Source organism: Schistocerca nitens, chromosome 7, assembly GCF_023898315.1.
Source record: "Schistocerca nitens isolate TAMUIC-IGC-003100 chromosome 7, iqSchNite1.1, whole genome shotgun sequence".
Classification (NCBI taxonomy): Eukaryota; Metazoa; Arthropoda; class Insecta; order Orthoptera; family Acrididae; genus Schistocerca; species Schistocerca nitens.
The window spans coordinates 395791644-395816723 of NC_064620.1; positions in this window are offsets into that span (position 1 = coordinate 395791644).

The window sequence follows — 25080 nt, forward strand, 5'->3', positions numbered from 1 at the left end:
TGATGACTACTAGCAAGTGTATCTGGAGCCATTTTCACGTAAAGTCTCAAAAGCATTTTGTCACTCATCATTAAAGAAACGCGAATTGATTCTCCCCTTCCCCGCCCCTCCCACTCCCTACTCTACCTCTTCATCTGTAGCGTATATCCTGGAAACGCTCTTGCATAGGTATTGAATAAAGATTCTGACAGCGGTCACAGTTTGCGCTTGCAATCACAGTCTGTGATATGTTACCTACATAAAGTGTGAACTGCCACCTCGAAAAAGTGTTCCCATGCTACGCTAGCGTAGCATGCTGCTAGAAGAGCCAAAACAAAACGGCGTTAATCATCTCTACTGAAAGAAGTTCGAATAAAGGAGAAATGGCGTTATCTATGCCAAGTACAAACTTCAGTTGAAACCAGTCCGCCATCATAGTGAGTCTTAGAACAATGTTTCTCTGTTAAAGCATTGAGTTAAACAGATCCTCTAAGCATTAATGCGTTGAATTGACAGTTAGTTTCTGAGTATCTACTTTGATACAATATGCTTCTGTGTGTTAATACACTTCATCAGACAGTTGAAAACTAAATTTTTAACGTTAATTCTCTCTCGTCGAGCATGGTGTACCTCACACCAAAATAACCGAACATTTTATTTCTCTTGCGAGAAACGAAGAGCACCACTGTAATACTTCACTAATATTAACCTATGTCACGGACGCAGACTTAACTTTTACAGCGTAAGGGCGACTCCCTATATTCTAACCTCCCTGAAACCACTTTATCAATGGGTTGCGCCATTTTCATTTGGTTGCCCTGGCAGCTTGTTACGGTACTATGGTGCACGGATATTAGTATGTGCTCTGGTAGTACAATGTACAAATAGAAGTGAATCACATAACTTCTTCTTCCTCTTCTTCGTGTTGCTTTAAGGCCCTTATGGATCACGTTCCAACTTTAACTCTAAATGCTCTCTTTACTGCCTTTTCCTTCCGGTATTCTTTAATTATTTCTATTTCCAGTCTTCAGACGATTGCGTGCAAATTTTCTTTTCCCTCCAGCCTTGTGAGCCTTTCAGTTCCTAAACTTTTCCAGTAAAATCTGTCTTTCCAATACTTATTCTTCTGTCACATTATTTTCCAAGCGTTTCCTAACCTCTTGAATTCACATCGATGTTAATTTGTTTTCCCAAAGATATTTTTAGATCTGCTTAGTGAGTCTATTGCAATGCAGTCTGCAAATATATCTAAAAACTAGTAATCCGATTTTCCTTATTGTTTCTGGAATGTTGTACACATACTGATAAGTTTCATTGTTATTTATTAACTAGCATTTTCCTGCTACTTCACCCATGTTAATATTCAACCTGTATATTGAACAAATCTCCTCCTTTCTGTCTCTGTGTCTTGCTCTTTCTCCCTATGTATATCCACCTTATCCTCCCATCTCTGTCTTTCTCCTCCCCTCCACTCTCTTTGTCTCTTCTTCTTCTCCTCCCCTTCTCCTCATCCATTTTCTGCACATACCTCTGAACCTATCCGTTTCCCCCTCCCACTTTCCATCTCTGCATACCCCTCTTCCTCTTCCATCTGCTCACTGCCTCACGCATCACCCGCTTCTCCCCTCTCTCTATCCATTTCCTCCTCCCCCTCTCTGTGTCCATTCCAGCATCTATCAATCTCAACCTATCCTCAGCCATTCTCACCAACACATGTAGTCACTGTAATGCAGACGAATAAAGCTGGCTGATACTACCCCCACAACATAGCTGTCATGCAGGACAGGTTACACATTAGGGACCTGAAAATAATTTATTTGCTCTTAACCTACACACTGCTGTGGAAAGCACGTCCATAAAGCAAGCCAATACTACTCAAACACCCCCCCCCACCCCCCAATCATGCAGGGCAGCCTAGTTAATGGAGCTCAGGAAAACTGCTTCTTGCCCCTGACATGTAGACTTCTCTAGAAAGTGGTTTGATTTGACAGGCAGATATTGCTTCCACACAAAATAGCTGTTTTGTGGGGTAGGCTATGTGCCAGGGGTTGGAAGAAAGATGTTTCTGCTCATATCTCCACATCAATTGGAGCTAGAAGATTTTGAACCACACAGTGCTGATACTTACAAGGCCTGCTGTTTCAGTGTCATATTTGACTGAAATCGACCCAGGTGTTTTGGAGGAGATCCTAAACACAGACATATATATATAGATACACTCTGATTTATATTTGTTACAGATTTCCAAACTGCTGTGCTTTGTTAATGACTTAATATTTTCCTACGATTTTTGTTTCTAATATTTATTGTTTATCATGTTTGTAGTTTAATAGTAAGCATTCGCTAGCATACAGACTCTCGGGTTTTACTATCACTCAGTAGTACTTCAAGTTTTTTTAGATAAGCGCCATGTGGGTATTCTTAGTTATTATATGAACACCTGATGTCAGTTCTTTTGGGCAAGTCCAAAAGATCAGACATCATGAATTTATGTAATTTATTTGCTTCGATTAGCAATGAATCCACCACATTCAGTGCTGATTCAAAATTACGTCCGATTTCCTGCAGAATTCTCAAAGAGGCGATCATGGAGGACATGGACAGGAACTGCAGACAGCGCTAGGTGGGACTGTGGGTCGGCCGAGAGCCATACAGAGAGAGTCCGTGCGGGAGTGATAAACATTGTGTCCAGGTGGTGCAGTGGCCAGCGCAACTGCCTAGTAACCAGGAGATCCCGGTCTGGCACACATTTTCTCTCGTCACCGCTGCTGCCGCACAAAGTCCTTCCCTGTCCCTTGCTTTCTCCCTCCTCCACCTTAAATTTACCTAATTCTTAGTTATACAATACACTTTTTCTAACCTGTGTCTTCCTTTCCTCTACGTCTTCTTAAAAACTCTCGCCCAAATATTTGATTTTTCAACTTTCTATGTCAGTTGTTAAATATTTTGGAGCACCTAACTTAATTTTTGCGTGTACTTCTGCTAGCACAGTACTCAGTTGAGAATACTTTAGGGACAGCTGGTGAAATTTTCAGTAATTGGTGAGGGGTCGTGACTAATTGCAAGCCACGTGTCGCTCACTGTACAGAATCGTCGAATAACGTGGAAGTTAGGACTGTTGTTGTCAGGGTGCCATTAGGTCGGTGCGAAATACGCCATGTTGAAAGACTGATTCGCAATCATACTAGGCGCATTGTGACTAACGACACGTGTCTCCCGGCCAAACACAAAGAGGTAGCGAACTCTGCAACAGCGACACCCGCCGCTGCCGGGTCCTCACTGTTAGCTATTAGCAGGTGGCGCACTCCTGCGGCCATCTTAGCGAACTGCTGCGTGGTAATCGCAGGAGTGGATGCGGGCCGCGCCGCCGTGAGCTCGTTAACGCGTCTCGTCCGCCACTGTCTGCCCCTCCCTCCCTCCCCCCCACCCCCTCAGCTCCACCGCCGACACGCGACGAGCAACTTCCAGCGTAACGAGGAAGCTGGTGGCGACAATCTATTAAAGCTGCGCCGCGCCGCCCCACGCCGCGCGGGATGAGCCAGCACGTGTCTGCCCCGGCGGCCTGGCCTCTCTTCCCGGTGGCTGCGCCTTCCGTCCGTCACCTCCAGTGACCCCTGGAGCTGGAGAAGCGCCCCGGTGCCGGGAGAGAAAAGAGAAGGAAAGAAAGAGGCGAGTAAAGTAGCCGACTCTGCGCGAGCGACCACGTGGGCCTCGGTCTGACGCTAAATGTGATGGGTCAGCAAGTCCCGCTCTCGAATCTAGACCGCTGCGAAGGTAAATTACGGAGCGAGTCCCTAATTCTGTTGTAGGTTCAGCAGTTTAAGGGCGGAGCAACAGAAGTAACACAGGGTCTCGCAAACCTTACGAATATAATCACAGTTTGTGAGTCACAGACGTGCAAATGCATTAAAGTGCAAACTTTATAATGCTCTCCATAATTCACAACAGAATGCCACCGTACAAACATAAGAATAAGCTCAGCTCCGTCTACTACAACCTCTCTGTTTGCCATTATCCACGAGTGTAATCAGACGTTAGCTGGTACTCCCGTCTCCACTTAAACCGCAACCCTGCCCATCATAATTAATATTTACAATGAAAAAAAATTTCTTTTAACACTTTTATTTTTAAAATGGAAAAAGATAATGAGTTTTAATTTTTTAAGATTTCTTATTAGACAAGAAACTAAAGAGTCAATGAAGCAGTTAGTATTGTTTTTTCTGACAACTTTTTTTTTCAGAATGATGATGCAGTTCTCACTGCATCACGAGTACTACTTAAAACTCCTTCTCAAAAAAGAAAGCTACACCCACCGAGGGTAGAAACTTGTAAGAAAACACCACTTATCTCCCTACTGACATTTGCTTCACCCACATCCTACAACACATTTAAAATCAAACAAGTTATTGTCTGTAAAGCCATACGATCGCTGAATTTCTTACTTCTGAAATGGCAAAAATTGGAAGGCTTTTGGTTGCCAATGCTTTGTGTCTGACCACTGCTACTACTACTACTACTACTACTTTCTACTACTTCTGCTACTGCTACTACTACTACTAATAATAATACAAGATTATACTGTGCAGACCCGACAAAAGTGTAATATCCATTACAAAATTACTGCTGTTAATTTGTTCCTTTACTGATCTTTCCTTCTAAAAAAAAAAAGGCTCTGAGCACTATGGGACTTAACATCTATGGTCATCAGTCCCCTAGAACTTAGAACTACTTAAACCTAACTAACCTAAGGACAGCACACAACACCCAGCCATCACGAGGCAGAGAAAATCCCTGACCCCGCCGGGAATCGAACCCGGGAACCCGGGCGTGGGAAGCGAGAAGGCTACCGCACGACCACGAGATGCGGGCGATCTTTCCTCCTTGTTAAAAGAAATTTCCGCCACTTGACTGTTACTTGCTCATTCACTTTACACAGTCATGATTTCGGTTTTGTAGCCATTTTCAAGTGAGTGCTGAAATAGTAAAATATGTATGACCAGTCGCGACATATCGTCATTAAAAAAACATAGTTCTGGTCTTATAGACCAGGTGTATTACAGAGTACGAGTATATATCCAAGACTATTAATATGGCTGACATTGTACACAGTGAGGAACAATTAACATACAGCACGGCGTATTTAAGAGATAGTATATTCCTGTACCCTGCATTCATAACTTCTGTTCATCAACTGTCGGTTGAGGTTCTTGCTCAATTCCGAGAGAAAATAAGAAAAAAACATCCAAAGAAGTCACTGATTCTGCATCGAGACAAGGCAATGGGTCACACCTCGCTTTCTCGTAAAAGGTCTATAGAGACCCTTCAACGTTCCGGTACTAGACCATAAATTTTATTCGGGCGATGCTTTCTAAAACATTGCTGATTCGTGCATATAAACTTCTTGGTCTTAAGAAAGTTTATTATATTCGAACTGAGTATATGTTCCAGGATTCTGCAGGAAACAGATGTTAGGGATATTGGTCTGTAATTTTACAGGTCCGTTCTTTTACCTTTCTTATTACTGGAGTCACCTGCGCATTTTTCGCGTCGCTTGGGCATTGTGCTGGATGAGAGATTCACGATAAATACAAGCTAGCTAATTAGCCAATGCCTTAGGGTGCTCTTTGTAAAATTTAACTGGGATTCCATCCGGACGTGGTGTTTTATTTGCTTTCAAATCTTTCAGTCGTTTCTCTACGCTAGATATTCTCATTATTATGTCATCCATACGAGAATCTGACCGATGAGGAAATGGCGGTATGTTTGTACCATTCCCTGTGCGATCTATTTCTTGAACGTAAAATTTAAAATTTCGGCTTTCGTTTTGTTTCCTTCAACTGCCACAAGGAACTGAATGGAAGCCTTAGACCCGCTTGGATATTTTACATACGACCAGAATTTTCTCGGGTTCTCTGCCAGATCTTTTGCTAAGATGTGACGGTGGTAGTTGTTGTATGTTTCACTCATAGATCTTTTCACAGGCTCACGAATCTCTAGTAACTTTTACTTGTCGTCATTTTGAATTCCCTGCAACAGCATCTGTTTCCTGAGCATCCGCCGAAATTCGTTAAGCCACGGTGGATCTTTTGCATCTTCTGTCCACTGAATGGGCACGTAAGTCTCCAGACCACGATTTACAATCCGATCAAACTTTGCTCATAATTCCTCTACATCCATCTTACTAAAACTAAGTGGCACCAATTCACAAAGTGAGATGTTAATAACTGCTTATCTGCTTTATGTAGCAGAAACACCCTCCTATCCTTCTTGACTGATTCACTAATTTTCGCTATCATAATTGCTATACCGATAAGATGATCGGTAATCCCCGTTTCTATACTGACATTGTCGATAAGTTAAGGCCTATTTGTAGCTGCAAGATCTAAGGTATTTCCACTGCTTGTGGGCTGCCGAGCTAGCTGCTCGAGACAACTTTCGAGAAACGTGTTCGAAAGTATTTCGCTCGACTATCTGTCTGTGCCCCCCACAGTGAATCCATAGACAGCCCAGTCTATATACGGCAGTTTAAAATCATCTCCAACTAGTTGGTTCAAATGGCTCTGAGCACTATGCGACGTAACTTCTGAGGTCATCAGTCGCCTAGAACTTAGAACTAATTAAACCTAACTAACCTAAGGACATCACACACATCCATGCTCGAGGCAGGATTCGAACCTGCGACCGTAGCGGTCGCTCGGCTCCAGACTGTAGCGCTTAGAACCGCACGGCCACTCCGGCCGGCGGAATCTCCAACTAGTATTGCATGATCTGGGTATTTACTCGCTATTGGTCGCCGACTCTTTGAATGACTCTAGAACTGTCACAGCAGAATCGGGTGGCCGGTAAAATCGTCCAACAATTAGCTTAGTTTCACCTGCATCTGTTATACGCGACCAGATGACTTCACTGCCACTCAACCTCGACCTCAATACAGACAATGTTATTGTCAACTGCAGTGAACAGTCCCACTGCTATAGTCTCTAATCTGTCTTTCCGATATACGTTCCACGACTCGCTAAATATCACACAGCTTTCCACTTCGCGTTCCAGCCAGCTCTCGGTCCCAAGAATAATTTGAGCGCGAGAATTCCTGGGGGGCAATAAATTCGGGAACTTTGTTACGAATACTTTGTAAGCTTACTGGTAAAATTGTGACAGTCGAAGTGTCTTTATTCTGAATGCCATTTGACTTCCCTTGCTGTGAATCGATTGTCGAGACGTCATCAGAGCACTTCAAAGTACCGCCTAGGCTAAAAAAGGCTCATGTTCACTCCACAAGTACTCTGCTACCCGAGTAGCTGCTTCCTTCGAGTAGCGCACTCCTGGTGTCGCGTTGTTAGGAAAGGTTCTCGCGTAAGTCGTCTCTTGCCGTAGCCTATTAACGCCAAATTTAGCCCCACTACACTAACGATTACGATTTCTGTGTTTATTTCACGCAGTGTTGCTTGTCTGTTAGCACTGACTATGCAAACGCCGCTGCTCTCTGTCGTTAAGTGAATGCCGTCGGCCACTACCTCAGCCGTGGTGAGAGGTAATGCCTCATATTTGGTATTCTCGGCACACTCTTGATACTGTGGATCTCGGAATATTGAATCTCCTAACGATTTCCGAAACGGAACGCCCCTTGCGTCTGCGTGAAAAGCTTGTTAATTTCCGTTGTGTGGCCATAATCACGTCAGAAACTTTTTCACAATTATCACCAGAGTACATATGACAGCTCTGTCAATGCACTACCTAGTATACCTTCTATACGTAATACTTCCACCATTTGTATATATCTGCATACCGATATCCCCTGACCTTTGTCGCCTCAGTCTGTTAAACCTTCGAGGTCATGTCTTACGTCAGAACCTGAGAGATGTAGAGGTGTTTAATTCGCTGATGCAGCTAACTTAGTGGCGAAGCAACTATTATACTACCCAGTGCTAGAGATATTAATTTGTCAATTATTTTTATTAACTATTAGAGCTGGACTTCAACGTGGCATTTGCATCAACACAGCCGGCCGTTGTGGCCGAGCGGTTCTAGGCGCTTCAGTCTGGAACCGCGCGACCGCTACGGTCGCAGCTTCGAATCCTGCCTCGGGCATGGTTGTGTGTGATGTCCTTAGGTTAGTTAGGTTTAAGTAGTTCTACGTTTTAGGGGACTGATGACCTCAGATGTTAAGTCCCATAGTGCTCAGAGTCATTTGAACCACTTTTGCATCAACACAACATTAACTGAGTAGGTTCACAACCGCACAAATGTGATTGAAACATACCTACATTTATTTTACAACGTTTCTCTTTTATTGGATCAAGACTGACCTGCTTGTAGATCTAAAGAATGCTTGTTCTGAAACTACAGGGTGTTTCAAAATGAATATACGCGTTTTAAGAATTTGTTGCATTTGTTACATTCAACTTACAGTTACAAATAATACACTAAATTAAAGAGCATCTCAAACAGTTTTTCCCACGAGTGTTCAATATGAGCACCATTCGTCGCACATCGAATCGATAGTCGAGTTCTTCCCAAACATTGACCAGTGTGTCTGGTGTAATTGTTGCGACAACGCTGTTTTTAAAGTCGCGTAGTTCAGTTGGTTCAAAAATTTTCAAATGTGTGTGAAATCTTATGGGACTTAACTGCTAAGGCCATCAGTCCCTAAGCTTACACACTACTTAGACTAAATTATCCTAAGGACAAACACACACCCATGACCGAGGGAGAACTCGAACCTCCGCCGGGACCAGCCGCACAGTCCATGACTGCAGCGCCCTAGACCACTTAGCTAATCCCGCGCGGCTGTTCAGTTGGTAGCGGAGGCACACACACGTGATTCTTTATAAACACCCAAAGGTGAAAACCGCATGGCGTCAGAGAGTGTGTGAACGTGGAGGTCGTGGAAAACAAGCTCTTGACATTCGGACCCTTGCGCCAATCCAGCGGTCGGGTACAACGCCGTTTAACCAATAGCTTACTGAGTTACGTCAGTGAGGCGGTGCACCATCTTGCTGACAAATTAAGTTCTGTGGTTCCAGCTGAGAAAAACCCATAGTTCTAGCGTATCAAGATACGAAACACCACTTACAGTTCCTCCACCGGAAAAGAAACGCCGGTAAACTTTACGCCGTGATATGACACAAAAAACATTCAATTTAGGGGTCTCTCTTGCGAATGTACCATCTATTTGGGATTTTCTGACCCCCAGATGCGCACATTATACGTGTTCACATTACCACTTAGGTGAAATGTCGATTCATCACTGAAGACGACGCTACCCAGAAAATTTTCGGGTCGTCATAAAGCAACATTTAGTTTGCAAAATTGGCGTGTAACTGGAGTCTGTAGCTTTTACAACATGTAACAGCTGTAAACAATAAGCAGCCCACCTTCTTTATACAATAGTATTCAAAGAACTGTCACTGACGCCCGAACAACACAGACTTACATGCATTGACAATAGAAAATAGTGGTATGTAATATACAAGCCGTATAGTTATGCCATTAGTTGTAACTTTTTATTATATCATCTGTCTATGTACTTCTTGTATTTTTAGAATTGAGAATGGCTAGCTACTAGCCGATATCTGGATTTGCGTAATAAAATCTAAAAAAAGGACGACTGATTGCTGCACTCTGTAATCTATAAGTCACATAATAGTCGCTGAATGCACTCGGAAGGTAACCTGAATAAGCATGTAGTGGTAAGCGTTTCCTTAAAAGTCTCCACACAGAAGTCACTGGAACGTCTAATTCACGACTAGCATTCCGAATTGATTTCTTGGAGGTATGCGCAAAAGATTCACTCGTTCATGTTCTTCAGTCACTCTTGGCCGTTTCATATGCTTGCCTTCGCACACAGGGGTAGAAACAAAGCTGTTTGGGTTGCTCGTTCATTTTATGTATTGTTTATAGTTGTAAGTTGAATGTAATAAATGCTACAGAGCCTTAAAACACATATATTCATTTTGAAACACCTTGTATTTATGTCTTTTCGTCGCTCACTAAGATTACAAAGAGAAGGATAACATGTACATTCGATTAGCAATAACCTGAGAATCACTTTGCTGGATACTAACTACACTCCTGGAAATGGAAAAAAGAACACATTGACACCGGTGTGTCAGACCCACCATACTTGCTCCGGACACTGGGAGAGGGCTGTACAGGCAATGATCACACGCACGGCACAGCGGACACACCAGGAACCGCGGTGTTGGCCGTCGAATGGCGCTAGCTGCGCAGCATTTGTGCACCGCCGCCGTCAGTGTCAGCCAGTTGCCGTGGCATACGGAGCTCCATCGCAGTCTTTAACATTGGTAGCATGCCGCGACAGCGTGGACGTGAACCGTATGTGCAGTTGACGGACTTTGAGCGAGGGCGTATAGTGGGCATGCGGGAGGCCGGGTGGACGTACCGCCGAATTGCTCAACACGTGGGGCGTGAGGTCTCCACAGTACATCGATGTTGTCGCCAGTGGTCGGCGGAAGGTGCACGTGCCCGTCGACCTGGGACCGGACCGCAGCGACGCACGGATGCACGCCAAGACCGTAGGATCCTAGGCAGTGCCGTAGGGGACCGCACCGCCACTTCCCAGCAAATTAGGGACACTGTTGCTCCTGGGGTATCGGCGAGGACCATTCGCAACTGTCTCCATGAAGCTGGGCTACGGTCCCGCACACCGCTAGGCCGTCTTCCGCTCACGCCCCAACATCGTGCAGCCCGCCTCCAGTGGTGTCGCGACAGGCGTGAATGGAGGGACGAATGGAGACGTGTCGTCTTCAGCGATGAGAGTCGCTTCTGCCTTGGTGCCAATGATGGTCGTATGCGTGTTTGGCGCCGTGCAGGTGAGCGCCACAATCAGGACTGCATACGACCGAGGCACACAGGGCCAACACCCGGCATCATGGTGTGGGGAGCGATCTCCTACACTGGCCGTACACCACTGGTGATCGTCGAGGGGACACTGAATAGTGCACGGTACATCCAAACCGTCATCGAACCCATCGTTCTACCATTCCTAGACCGGCAAGGGAACTTGCTGTTCCAACAGGACAATGCACGTCCGCATGTATCCCGTGCCACCCAACGTGCTCTAGAAGGTGTAAGTCAACTACCCTGGCCAGCAAGATCTCCGGATCTGTCCCCCATTGAGCATGTTTGGGACTGGATGAAGCGTCGTCTCACGCGGTCTGCACGTCCAGCACGAACGCTGGTCCAACTGAGGCGCCAGGTGGAAATGGCATGGCAAGCCGTTCCGCAGGACTACATCCAGCATCTCTACGATCGTCTCCATGGGAGAATAGCAGCCTGCATTGCTGCGAAAGGTGGATATACACTGTACTAGTGCCGACATTGTGCATGCTCTGTTGCCTGTGTCTATGTGCCTGTGGTTCTGTCAGTGTGATCATGTGATGTATCTGACCCCAGGAATGTGTCAATAAAGTTTCCCCTTCCTGGGACAATGAATTCACGGTGTTCTTATTTCAATTTCCAGGAGTGTATTAACTGGAGACAAAAAGATTGTTGCTAGGGATACTTTTTACAAAAGTTATGTGGTGAATTTCATCAACATGCGATTTTTGCATGGCATGTGGTGCTGAGTGACTTGTTGGGCAGCGTGTCTCAGCTGATGGCCATGTGAAGTAGATGATGGTAGAACTCGGCCAGGCAGTTAACCACAAGGACGCTAATAGCTAAAGCTAATGCCCAGCAACAAAGTCTACAGTAACGTCCAACAAGGTGTTTAAGTGCCTCAGCCAAGAGTTTACACAAAAGTGTTTGACAACAGAAGTACCAGCCGGCCTGCTCTCTTCCATGGCATTTCCTCGGATTTTCCAGCTCAGATTTTTAACTAGTAAATTGAATTTTTTGGTGATAAATTTAATTTCTGTTGTATAGCACCCTCTGTTACCACACGAAAAGGAGCAGTGTCTTTCCAAAGAAGTCCTTTTTAAAAGCATTCACTTCTTAGTATCGCTTTTTTAACCAATATCTCTCGAAAAGTGCGACTAGCATGTCCCATTGAGGTATGGATGCTCTTCTCCTGAGGGTCATCCATTCTACATTACTGCCAAGCTTGCAGATAGCTTGGGGTCCTCTCGTACAGACTCATTACAGTTTGTTCGATGAACTCAGAATACTCAAATCTGAGAAAACTCATGCCTGTATGTAGCAAGCATTACGGTTCTCTGAGTAAAATCCAAACTTGCAAGGATCGTCGACAGGTGTCGAGCTTCATTTAGGTCACATTTATTTCCATGCTTATGTATTTTCATACCGTGAAACTGTTGAGAAAGTTCTGAAAATACTAGATATGTACAATGTGTTATATTTTTGTTACAGCCGGCCGCTGTGACCGAGCGGTTCTAGGCACTTCAGTTCGGAACCTTGCTGCTGCTACGGTCGTAGGTTCGAATCCTGCCTCTGGCATTGATGTGTGTGATGTCATTAGGTTAGTTAGGTTTAAGTAGTTCTAAGTCAAGGGGACTGATGACCACAGATGTTAAGTGCCATAGTGCTTAGAGCCTTTTTTTTTTTTTTTTTTTTTGTTACGACAGTAAATGTTTAATCGCGTGCAAAATGTCTTTCTTACTTACTGAATCAACAGCACTGGAAATGCACTAGATACTTTGAACGGGGTTTACCTTATATGAACTACGTTTTGCTTTAAATTACAGGATGAAAAAGTGAAATTTCTTATGGTCATATACTCGTAGGGTGAAAAATGGAATGAGCCGATGCTTAGTTTCCTGAATAACCAAATTATGGAAATTTTCATATTTACATTGAAATTAAATTACCAAAGGAGACAGCGAAGTGAGTGTTATAGGAGGAGGAAATGAGTTTTAGTCTGTGGTGGAAAACAATATTAAAAACTTTCACGGCATCAGAAATTGTGTGAGACTGTGAAAAAAGTGTCTAGTTGTTGGACTGTTATTATTTGACGGAATGTTTGTGTGCGCTGCAAAAAATCGAGCACGCAAAAGACTGTTAAGAGCGGAATTCATTCAGATATATGGAACGATTTCACACTACAACAGTAAAGATAACATACTGCAACTTACATATTATTTAAAAAATATTTATTTTAACAGTCTGAGATGCAAATTGTTTGGAATGATGATTGCTTTCTATCACTTAACGGTCATTTTCAGCTCTGATTAATCATAAGTTTGGAAAATTAAAATATATTTGTAAAATACGTGTCACAATGTTGTTGCGTGGGATGTGGATGGAGTGGACTTGGGGCTGGTGATGTGATTGTTTCAGTCAACTTCAAATAGCGGAGTAGAAAACCACTTACAAAAGACGAAATATAGGATGTTTCAAAATGAAGATACGGGTTTTAAGGTCTTCGTAGCATTTATTACAATCAATTTACAATTGTAAACAATACATCAAATGAAAGAGCAACTAAAATACTATCTGTTACAAGTCTTCAGTGTGAGAATCATCCGTCACACATCTTCCTAAACCTTGATAAATGTGTCTGGAGTAATTTTTTCAACAAAGCTGTTTCTAAAGTCGGGTGACTCAGCTGATAGATCGGTTGGTTGATTTGTGGAGAGGACCGAACAGCGAGATCATCAGTCCCAGAGGATTAGGGAACGATGGCGAAGGAAGTCAGCCGTGCCCATTCAAAAGAACCATCTCGGTTCAAAATGGTTCAAATGGCTCTGAGCAGTATGGGACTTAACTTCTGAGGTCATCAGTCCCCTAGAACTTAGAACTAATTAAACCTAACTAACCTAAGGACATCACACACATCCATGCCCGAGACAGGATTCGAACCTGCGACCGTAGCGGTCGCGCGGTTCCAGACTGTAGCGCCTAGAACCGCTCGGCCACTTCGGCCGGCTAAACCATCTCGGAATTTGCCTGAAGCGATTTAGGGAAATCACGGAAAACGTAAATCAGGATGGCCGGACGCGGGTTTTGAAGCGTCGTCCTCTCGAATGCGAGTCCAGTGTGCTAGCCAATGCGCCATCTCTCTCGGTCAGCTGGTAGGCGAGGCACAAACTCGTGATTCTCTATGAAGCCCCAAAGATAGAAATCGGGTGACGTCAGATCGTGTGTGAACGTGGAGGTCCTGCAAAACAAGCTATATCATCCGGCCTCTTGCGGCAAATCCTTTTGTCGGGTACAACGTCGTTTAGCCAAGAATGTAGTGAGTTATGCCAGTGAGGCGGCGCGAAGCAAGGTAAGAAACACCAGTTACAGTTACTTCATCGGAAAAGAAAGGCTCATAAACTTTCCGCCTGGATATGGTACAAAAAACTCTCTATTTAGGGTAGACTCCTTGCATGTATACCGTCTGGTGGGGATTTCCTGACCACCAGATACTCGTTCAACATGTTCTTTGGTCACTCTTGGTCGCTCCACACAGGTATACAATCAAAAGAGTTTGAGGTACTCTTTCATTTGGTGTATTATTTATAATTTTAAGTTAAATGTAATAAATGATACAAAGCCCTGAAACAGGTATATTCATTTTGAAACACTTTCTATATCTTTCTGTAGTCGTACAGAATTTGGAGTACAGCCAAAATAACAAATAGTCAAGTTATCCTTACAGCAATAACGGTACAAATTCAAATACAGAAGAAATTCTGCCTTGCCCCTTAACGGACAACTACATAACTATTTACAGTGTCTGGCACTCGGCTACAACCAAAAATAATAACTGTAAATTTTGTGATAAGTATACTTAACCTTAACTAGGCTCAGTAAGTATAACTTCTAATTACACTTTAATCAACTAGCATTACCACCATCACCACACAACTGAAAGAGCAAACTAAAACACTAGCTATCCACAACGCTATCTAGCAATTCACGCTTATGCCTGAATTACTTCTTGCACAATAACATAGGTAGCAGATTTTTCATGTAAAAGCAATAACCAAAAAACGTTAATGCAAAAAGAGTGCGGCAGAGTGAGGATTAGGCTGAATTACATGAAATCAATAGCAGAATAACTTTCGTCATCACTGGAGTAGCCAACTGTTCACGCTCACATGGATAATCAATCAGTTATGGTTGGTACGCTCAATCACGCCCACAGCGTATGATGACCTCAGCCTGCCGTGTCTCGCAATGCACGATGTCGCCCGCACGCCGACGTTATCTTTTGATGAACTCATATGAGTGGCAAGTGAACCCTTGCTCTCATTCCTCAAGACAAAGCGGTCCCTTCCTGTTGACTGAAGACACACCGTGTTTTCCTCTTGTTGTTATACCATCCCGGAAATACTCATTTAAACTATTTTACAAAAGTCTTAGTGTGTTATTTTCCTTTTGCAGCAAAGATGTGGAAATAAATACTTTCGAATATTCGTTCTTACTGACGAAATTTCTACTATTAAAACCTGCTTTAACCATATCTTTTAATTTTGAATTTAATTCCTTCTCTGTTTTGTCACCAATAAACTAAATGTCTATGTTAGTGAACTGACCATTTACCTTCTGAAATACCTCTTTTTAATTTTGTCGGCGAGATTCTTAACTGAGTCTATCCTGATTGATAGAAAAGACGTTTCTCCGCCTTCTCAGAAAACACAGTTTTCAAAGAATGAGTAGTTTTCTTATTTTCATTGCTTTCTTTACTGTGTTTAGTTAGCACGAAATGACCTGACTAAACATTTGATACTATTTTTTGTTCTTCCATGGAGCCATTAACCTTCTGCTCATTACATTTACTTAACTTATTTGTTAGTAATCGTATCAGAGACTCCTTTTTTATCAGTGAGGGATGCCTTCGTCTTATCAGTGTTTTAGTTGCTTCATTCTCCACCTTAGTAGTCTACTTTAATTCGATGTTAGTACCATCTATTTTGACAAATTTACTGTTTGTATCCCTAATATCCCTTCTTATTTCATGAAACGCACTCTTAAATATTTGCATCATTTTCCTCATACTGCTATGTATGTTTTCATTAGCAACTACCTGAGTACTTGCTTCAGAAATATTTCCTGTTTCTCTTGCAGTTTGTAGAGTTATTTCCTCCTTATTTTCCCCTGAATCACTTATCCTGAACTTCCTTATCTTTTTAGATCTCTTCAAATACTATGAGTACCATAGTGTTTGACTATTATTTAATCCCCTCTTATAACTAATGTGATCTTCAACTTATTTTCTGTAAGTTTTGTAGCTCTCTAGACGATATTACTGGCTGAAGAAGACGTCGACAGTGCGTCCACGCTGCGAACTCCTGACATCTGTGTGTGTGTGCCCAAAGCGCAACCCCTCACTGCTGCTGCAGTACCTTCAATTAGTTTCTACGTGCTCCCAGTGTGCAGCCGTTCCTCCTCTGGATACGCGATAATCCCAACCATGTCTGCTGCCACTGTCTTCCTTCTTCTTCCTCATGAAGATTATTCGTTGTATTCCACTCGCTAAATGATCGTAATCCTAGGATGTGAACTCTGTTTTTCTATGATGCGAATGTTTTACACTCTGCGATGCACACTTTGCGTGCTTCACAGTGAACACTATTATATCTTAGCATTGCTACCCATAATCCCGATATTACAGTCATTTCATGCACAATTGTAACTTTCCCGGAAATTGCGACTCTGTTCGTGTTCCTCATTTTTAGCACGGGCAAACCAGATTATGCCCAGAATAGTGATACCAGATTTCTAGATCACCCCGTGATACTAAACCTCCATAAATATGTCTCAGTCTTGTCACGTGTCCGTAGAAAGTGGTATATAAGAGGCATTCAAAAACAAACGGTCCGGAGGCATAATTACAGAAACCAGAACCTGTATGTTAGACGTACTGACCCTGGCTGTTGTGACACTTGTCCCGCTGTGACGCAAGGCGTTAAATGGCTATCTCATAAAATTCCCGGGGCTGTGATGTGAACCAGTTCCGTACGTACAGCTGGACGTCGTAGTCCACACGAGTGCAGGAAAGGTTACGCTGACGTTCTTTCTTGACCAAGATGGCCCCCTTCTGATTAACTTCCTGCAGCACGGGACAACAACGTTATTCGCAAATCTTGACCACCCTTCGCCAATGAATCAAATCAAAACGACCAGGCAGTCTCACCCGTAGGATCATTCTGCTCCACGACAGTGCAAAGCCTCATACGGCCAGTAGAAGCGGGGCACTTCCACAGATATTTAAATGGGAGGTTGTCGGCCGCCCTCCTTGCAGTCCGCACCTCTCTCCCTGAGATTACGCCATTTTTGGTCCCCTTAAAAAGGCTCTGAGGGGCAAACGATTCACCTCGGACGACGACGTCTAGCTGTACGTGCGGAACTGGTTCATATTCAGCCCCGGGAATCTTATGAAACAGCCATTCACCGCCTTGTGTCACAGAGGGACAAGTGTCTCAACAGCCAGGGTCAGTACTTCTAACATACAGGTACTCGTTTCTGTAATTATGCCTCCGGCTCGTTCCTTTTTAACGCCCCTTATAGATGCCATACAGTAAGGCTGGTCGTTCCTACCTATTGGAGACTGCAAAAGTTAAAGTAGCCCTCACCTGAATCAACTTAGTGAATCGGCACGTAGGACTTCCTCCTGCCTGCTCTGTGCAGTTCTCTCACTGATGTAGTCTTTTGAAGCAGTTCTTATCAGACTACAGTATTTATTTGGAGATGCAGTCTACCTCTGTGGCTATGAATGGACTTTTAGGTAGCTAATCTATTTTAAATAAATTGTAGTATGCTCCTGGAGTGCATTTATCAACAAAAGACATAAACTGGTTCACAATTAAATAGGTTATACCGTTAATATCAATTGTTATTGAAAACTGAGAGCATGGTTTGCACATAGATCAGACTTAGATAGCATCCTAATACGGACTGAAGTACTTAGCACATAACAAAAAGATTTAGCACACTTCGAATAATTTCAAAATGATTCGTACATTGCCGGCAGAATATTAACTAACATTTGTTACTTAATATTCGAGGGCGTACTGAAAAGTAATGGTTCCAAATTTCATGTGAAAACTCTTAAAGCTTTGCACCTCTCTTTGGGGCACGCCCCAAAGAGGGACAAGGTTAGGCACGCGGGCACCAGAAATAGTCCAATTTAAAAAATAGATGTAAAGTCTTGCTTTAAATTTTTTTCGTTTTACTTTTTTAAATACTATTAAATACATTTATTATATAAAAATATAAGTGACAAACCAAAATATAATCTCATTCTAAAAGCATAGGTGAATAGATACTAAGCCATTAAAAATGACTTTATTTAATAAAAAACTTTAAACGATCAAATAACACAGAATTTGACATTTATTATCTATAAGTAGCTGATAAAATTGAAGATTTCATAATACAAATCAAAGAAAAATAAATTAAGTGACTTGGGGGGGGGGCAAGGAATTATGTTGAAAATAATGGGAACTGCTTTAATTGACATAAATATCACATCATGAAGCAAAAAAACCTTAACATCAATTAAAGTAAGGGGATGGACTCTCCTCAGTGCTCTCCAATTGTGCTCTTAAAAAATTGTTCGAGAATGGAGAAAAGTAGGTGCACCAGCGCCCAGACTGGAACCAAAAATTAAGGGCATAGAATTAGACTGTTTAGCTTTGGCTGACGACATGGCACTGATCGCCCAAGACATTACCAATGCACAGAAACAGCTAGAATTATTACAAGAGCAGGCAGCAAAAATAGGATTAGAAATAACATTTGAAAAAGCAAAATTTATCACTGACATCAAAGATGTACCTTCTGTTCTCAAAACTGATAATAACTACATCTCTCGAGTAAAAGAATTTAAATATTTAGGTGAATGGGTTGCAGAAAACTGTAATGAAAAGAAATCTGTCAGATCAAGAATCCAGAGAATGCAGACGGCGTTTCAGTTAACAAAAAACGTTTACACCAAAAAGAGTCTCTCGTGGAACTGCAAAATACGACACTACACAACAGTAATTAAACCGGGAGCTCTCTACGCATTTGAGACACTAAATCTTCAACACAGAACACTAAAATGGAAATTAGAAGCGAAAGAACGTAAAATAATGAGGAAAATCCTAGGACCAAGAACTACAGATGGTGTGCATTATCCAATGCAGAAATATATAAAATTATCTCCAAAATAACAGACACAATGCGCATGAAAGGACTCCAATTCATGGGGCATTTAGAAAGAATGGACTCAAACAGGTTAACGCACAAAATTCATACGTTTTTAAAGAGCAAAACTACAAGCCCGAACTGGTACAAACAAACGGAAAAAGACCTGAGAGAATTAGGGTCTCCAAATCTACATGACACAAATGAAATCAGAAGACTCACGAACACACGGGGTTTTGAGGAAGAAGAGAGAAAATCTAGCCGACATATGTGGTCTGCGCAACGAAAACTAGCCCGTCCGTTGCGTATGAAGAAATACTGAACGAAAAAGAAGACCAACCAATGTTGATTACGCGTGGTCCTAAGAGATCCATCCACGTAGAAGAAGATGAAGAAGAAGAAGAAGAATAGCTTATGTATGAAAATTTTAAAATAATGAAATGTGGTTCTATGTACCTATAAATAACTAGCAGCAATATGGACATACTTGGTGGGTATGATCCTTACAAATAAATTTCCTACATTTTAAGCACCTATTAGAGAAGATTTATTTCCTGACATAGTGCAAATTTCTCATCTTCTCACAGTACTTGGGGATTCTTTTTGTGGAGCAGGAGTTACTTCGGACTCGGAAAGTCCCAAAAGTTCCTTTATATGAAGCGCAATGTTTCGAGGAAGCAAAGGAATATTGTACCATTCTTTCGATTTGAGGTTCGACCAGCTCTCAGCGTATTGTTTCCAAAATAAAAGTTATTTTAATGTTTCCTTTGCCTAAATTGTTTGATTTAAATATAAGCATTGCATTAACACCAGAAATGTTTAACAAGTCATACAAAATTACCGTTGCTGACCGATAAGTGGTACGTGCAATATCGTATTTCTGGACCACTTGATCAAGCAACTCTACACCAATCTCTGTTTTGTTATAAAAAGTTATTATTTCCGGTTTATTTTCTTCTCTTGGCTCTTAGTCAATGGCATTGTGATGCACATTTCAGATTAGTAGTTCAACTTTACTTCATTTTCAACAGTAAGACAAAAGACTGTATCCTTCTTGAAATCGAATAGAGAGCTCTTACGTTCACGACTTATATTTGGCTTGGAGTGCAGGCTTATGTAAGCTTCTTTCCACTCAACTGCTTTACAATGAAATGAGTAGAGAACCAGTTATTCCCATTTTTATGTCTCTTGGGGTTCTCCACAGGCTTCACTAAACGTTGAACGATGTCTTCTCCTGAACTGCTCGACAGATAAGTCCTGCTGGCTGAATTCCAGAATAAATGTCTAAATTGAATGTGTAGAGAGTTTTAACACCTACTAACACATTTTAATACTACATGTAGCTGGCGTACTGGGGATATACTGTTCGAAAGAGCAGCGCCCCGTAAAAGCTAATAGCTGCCCATTAATATGTAGATAGTCACTGGCGGTAAAATTATTTTGGAAAATGGATACAAATCTTTCAAAAATATGGCTCGTTGGAGCCAACTTGTGTATGTCTTTCCTTTCCTATACTAGTGTGAATCACATAAAATCTGAGACATCGGTGAAGGATTCGAAATCTTCTTTGTTACTTGTAAGATAACACGATTCTATTTCTGATCCCTTAGAATTGACCCATATTGGGTGGAAATTGTTTCCTGAACTTCGGAGGCTTCCAATAAGAAATAGGATTCCTATGAAAGCTCTAATATTTTCCATTTCGCCTGTATCTCTTAGAAGCGATACTGTAAGTACTTTTCTCTAATTGAAACTATGTAAACATTTGTGCACGTCGTGATTTTTGTGACAATATCATCAGCCAAAAGTAGTTCCGGACAGTGAATTTCATATTGTGCATTTACAGCATTAGTTTTAGGGCCTGGGAAAATTTTATAATGTTATGAGCACGGGTTCTCACTTTAGCTATAGGCGATCTTTTCCCCATTTTGTTAAGTTTTTACCAAAATAATATTTATCTGAGTCATTATTATCTTGCTCGTCACTAGAATCACGCCGGCCGCTGTGGCCGAGTAGTTCTAGGTGCTTCAGTCCGGAACCGCGCTGCTGCTACGGTCACAGGTTCGAATCCTGCCTCAGGCATGGATGTGTGTGATGTCCGTAGGTTAGTTAGGTTTAAGTAGTCCTAAGTCTAGGGGACTGATGACGTCAGATGTTAAGTCCCATAGTGCTCAGAGCTATTTGAGCCATTTGAACTAGAATCACTTGAATTTTTCTGAGGTTCATTGGTATCCATTTCCTGTTCGGATTCCTATTGTGTTCGTGTTCCTGTGACTGATCTTCAGCATCGGTATGATCTCTCTCTGCACAAGTGTCATCATCGTCAGTATCACACTGGTTCAGGCGCTGAGGGATGGTGTCTTTATTACTTTCCTCCAATGGTCCAGCTAGTTTTTGGATTCTGACATGTCTCACTGAAGATAACAAGTGCATTAAATTTGGAAAACATAAGACCCTGAGTTTTCAATGAAAAACAAACCAAGAAAATAAATGGACCTTCAAAAAGTGGTGATCGAGCCTTATTTTACAGATGAAGAATACGTTAATATATACTACAGCTCACTGAAAAAGAAATATGAACCAAAGTATTTGAAGCACAAATAATAAAACTCAATAATCTAGAAGAAGTAGAAATAATGCACTCACCTAACACTGTTACACCGTAAGGCGCCTGGACTACAGGCGTAGCAATTTTATTTCCATAAGGCACAAGTTCACTCACACAATGTCAGACCTACACTAGCTGACAAGGGAACCTCCCCATCGCACCCCCTCAGAATTAGTTATAAGTTAGCACAGTGGGTAGGCCTTGATAAACTGAACACAGATCAATTGAGAAAACAGGAAGAAGTTGTGTGGAACTGTGAAAAAATAAGCAAAATATACAAACTGAGTAGTCCATGGGCCACATAAGCAACACCATGGAAAATGTAAGCTCAGGAGCGCCGTGGTCCCGTGGTAGCGTGAGCAGCTGCAGAACGAGAGGTCCTTCGTTCAAGTCTTCTCTCGAGTGAAAATTTTACTTTCTTTATTTTTGCATAGTTATTATCTGTCCGTTCGTTCACTGACGTCTCTGTTCACTGTAATGAGTTTAGTGTCTGTGTTTTGCGACCGCATCGCAAAACCGTGCGATTAGCAGACGAAAGGACGTGCCTCTCCAATGGGAACCGAAAACATTTGATCGCAAGGTCATAGGTCAACCGATTCCTCCACAGGAAAACACATCTGATATATTCTATACGACACTGGTGACGGCATGTGCGTCACATGACATGAATATGTTGTCGACCCACCTAACTTGTACACTTGGCGAATGGGTAAAAAGATTCTTCTACCTTACCCGATTTAGGTTTTCTTGTGGATGTGATAATCACTCCCGAAAAAGTGATGAAAACATAAGAGTTTGTCACATAAACTGAAAATAAAAAAGTAAACTTTTCACTCGATGGAAGATTTGAACCCAGGACCTTTCGTTCCGCAGCTGCTCACCTTACCACGAGACCACGGCGCTCCTGCGTTTCTATTATCCTTAAAGTTGCTTATCTTCCCATGAACTACTCAGTTTGTATATTTTGCTTATTTTTTCATAGTCCCACACAACTTCTTCCTGTTTTCTCAGTTGATGTGTGTTCAGTTTTTCAAGGCTTATCCACTGTGCCAACTTATAACTAAATCTGAGGGGGGTGCGATGGGGAGGTTCCCTTGTGAGAACTAGCCATTAGGTCCGAGACATGTCTGTGCCAGTCTAGAGCGGCAAGGAAGTCGTTAGTGTTCGTGCCGGCTTCATTCGTATTATGCGAGACTAAGGAAGTGTCAAATAAAACAAAAGTTATTAACATTCTACGTCTTATTCTTCTTGTCTATATATTTATTTCTCGTCATAGTCATTGTGATGACGAATACATTGGAGCCAAGGAGAAACTTTTTCGGCGGAGCCAAAACTTCACCTATCCCTGCACGCTCCGTTACTATCAAAGTGAAGTCTTCGAAGGCGTTATTTGAGCTTTGGAAAAAGAGAAAAATCGGGTGGGTCCAAGTCGAGACTGTATGGAGGACAGTGAACCGAAGGCGTCGGATTGTTACAGATGTTGCGCTCGTATATGGTCTGGTACGGTCAGGATGAAGGAGAGGGTACTCCATTTGTAGATGAACCCTTCGAATTCGGAACTCAATTACAGCTTGCTGTTTCTCACGCACCGACATATGTTAAACACCGCCGTGTTACACGCTACAGTCTATAGCTCTCTAGCGACAGAGGGCTGCAGTTACGTGGACTTGAAAAATAGAGATGTATAGTGTTAATAACATTTGTTTTATTTAAAAAGCTTTGTTTTCATACAGAAAAACGAAGGCATTAATTTCTAATTCGCCCTCGTAAGTAGTTCGTTGTATAGCCGAAGAGTGGTAGCAAAGCTCAAATAACTGTTAGGCTCCACCAAGCATTTAAATTCCCATATGTGGCCTTTAATGATTACTATTTGATATAGGAAAATATAGTTTCACGCCTAAATGTTGGTGAGTCCACGTCGATCAAAATCGCCAAGGTGGATCCATTTTCACAACTTACTCAGGGCTCGTCACCTCATGGGCTTAGTTTCAGCATCGCATGACTTTGTCAGCTTATCTGCCAGAGTTCTGCCAGGGGGAATTGCCTTTCTACTCTCAACAGTTCGCGATCTATATCAATGCTTAACAGCGCGAATAATCGCTCTTAACTGCAGCTTTCCAATACAACATTATAAACAGCAAACAAAGTATGTTCGAAATAAACCCACTCTACACACGTAGCTATTACGTTAGTTACCTAGACTCATTAAAAACATCAGACCACGTAATAAGGAAAGAAAATAAAAGAGTATGGAAAATGATGTCCTTGGGCGCTCCTTGCTTTTTGTGTGTACGCTACCGTACAGAAGCGGTCGTGATACGAAGTTCCCTCTTCTCTGCAAACACAAAAAAATGCAGTAGTTAACTGAAATTTTCACGTGGCGATGTCAACAGTGGTATTTACACTGCCTGCGGGTACTGGGTAATAAGTGATCCGCGCATTTATGTTTGTCACCTTTTTATTTCATATAGTAATAGGAGCAAACAAAATGAATGCCGCGCACGCCTCGTGTTCAGAAAGGCTTTTGTGAAAATGGACGGAACACGGGTCGGTCCGCGACCCGCGGGCTTTGTGCTTGGGTTAATCTGCATGTTAACATAACACCGCGGGCTCCCCGGCGGCCAGCGCTTCGTGGTTCGTTGGCTGTGTGCTCGCGAGGGCCGGCCAATTTACGCCCTGTTTTGACTTTGAAGAGCGGAGCGTAACAAACTGCACCCAGGTCTCACCAGGGTCTGAAAGAAGAGAATCACAGATTTCAAGCCGCTGCTCGTAAAATAGGTTCCATGTATCAGCAGCCAAAATTGCCTCGCTAATTTTTTTTATATCTTGTGAACCCAACCTTAAAATACTACTGAAATATTTGCCAATTGTTACAGCTCTACATTATACGTGCGAATGACAATAACGTGTTAAAAATAATGTGTTATGTTAGGAGTCAGTATGTGGTGGAGCTTGCTTTGTTTGACATAGGCTACGATGGGTTTGATGTAACTTTGTTTCCTTTTAAAAACGTCACACGAAACGTAAACCGACTTGAGAAGTATATCAATTAGTGTGTAATAACTACACATCGTTATAATTAGGACCAACTGCAATATAGTTCCCCAGTAGGTATAAACAGCAAGTTTGTACCTCTAGACACAATAATCTAAGCTCATCAACATTTTCCAGCCGTCTAGCCATTACTATACACACAGACGTTGAAAATTAGGTGTGCTGATAAAACAAGAAATAAGGACGTTCTCCAATGAGTGGGCTGGGAGGGGAATATTAGGAAAACACTGACAAAAAGAACATTTGTTAAGAAATCAAGGGATAATCTATGTGGTATCTGAGACAGCTGTAGTCCGTGAAAATTGTAGGGGAAGACAAATTCCAATATAACCAACAAATAATTCAGGATGCTGGGTGCAAGTGTTGTTTTCAGAGGAAAAAGTTGGCACAGGAGAGGAATT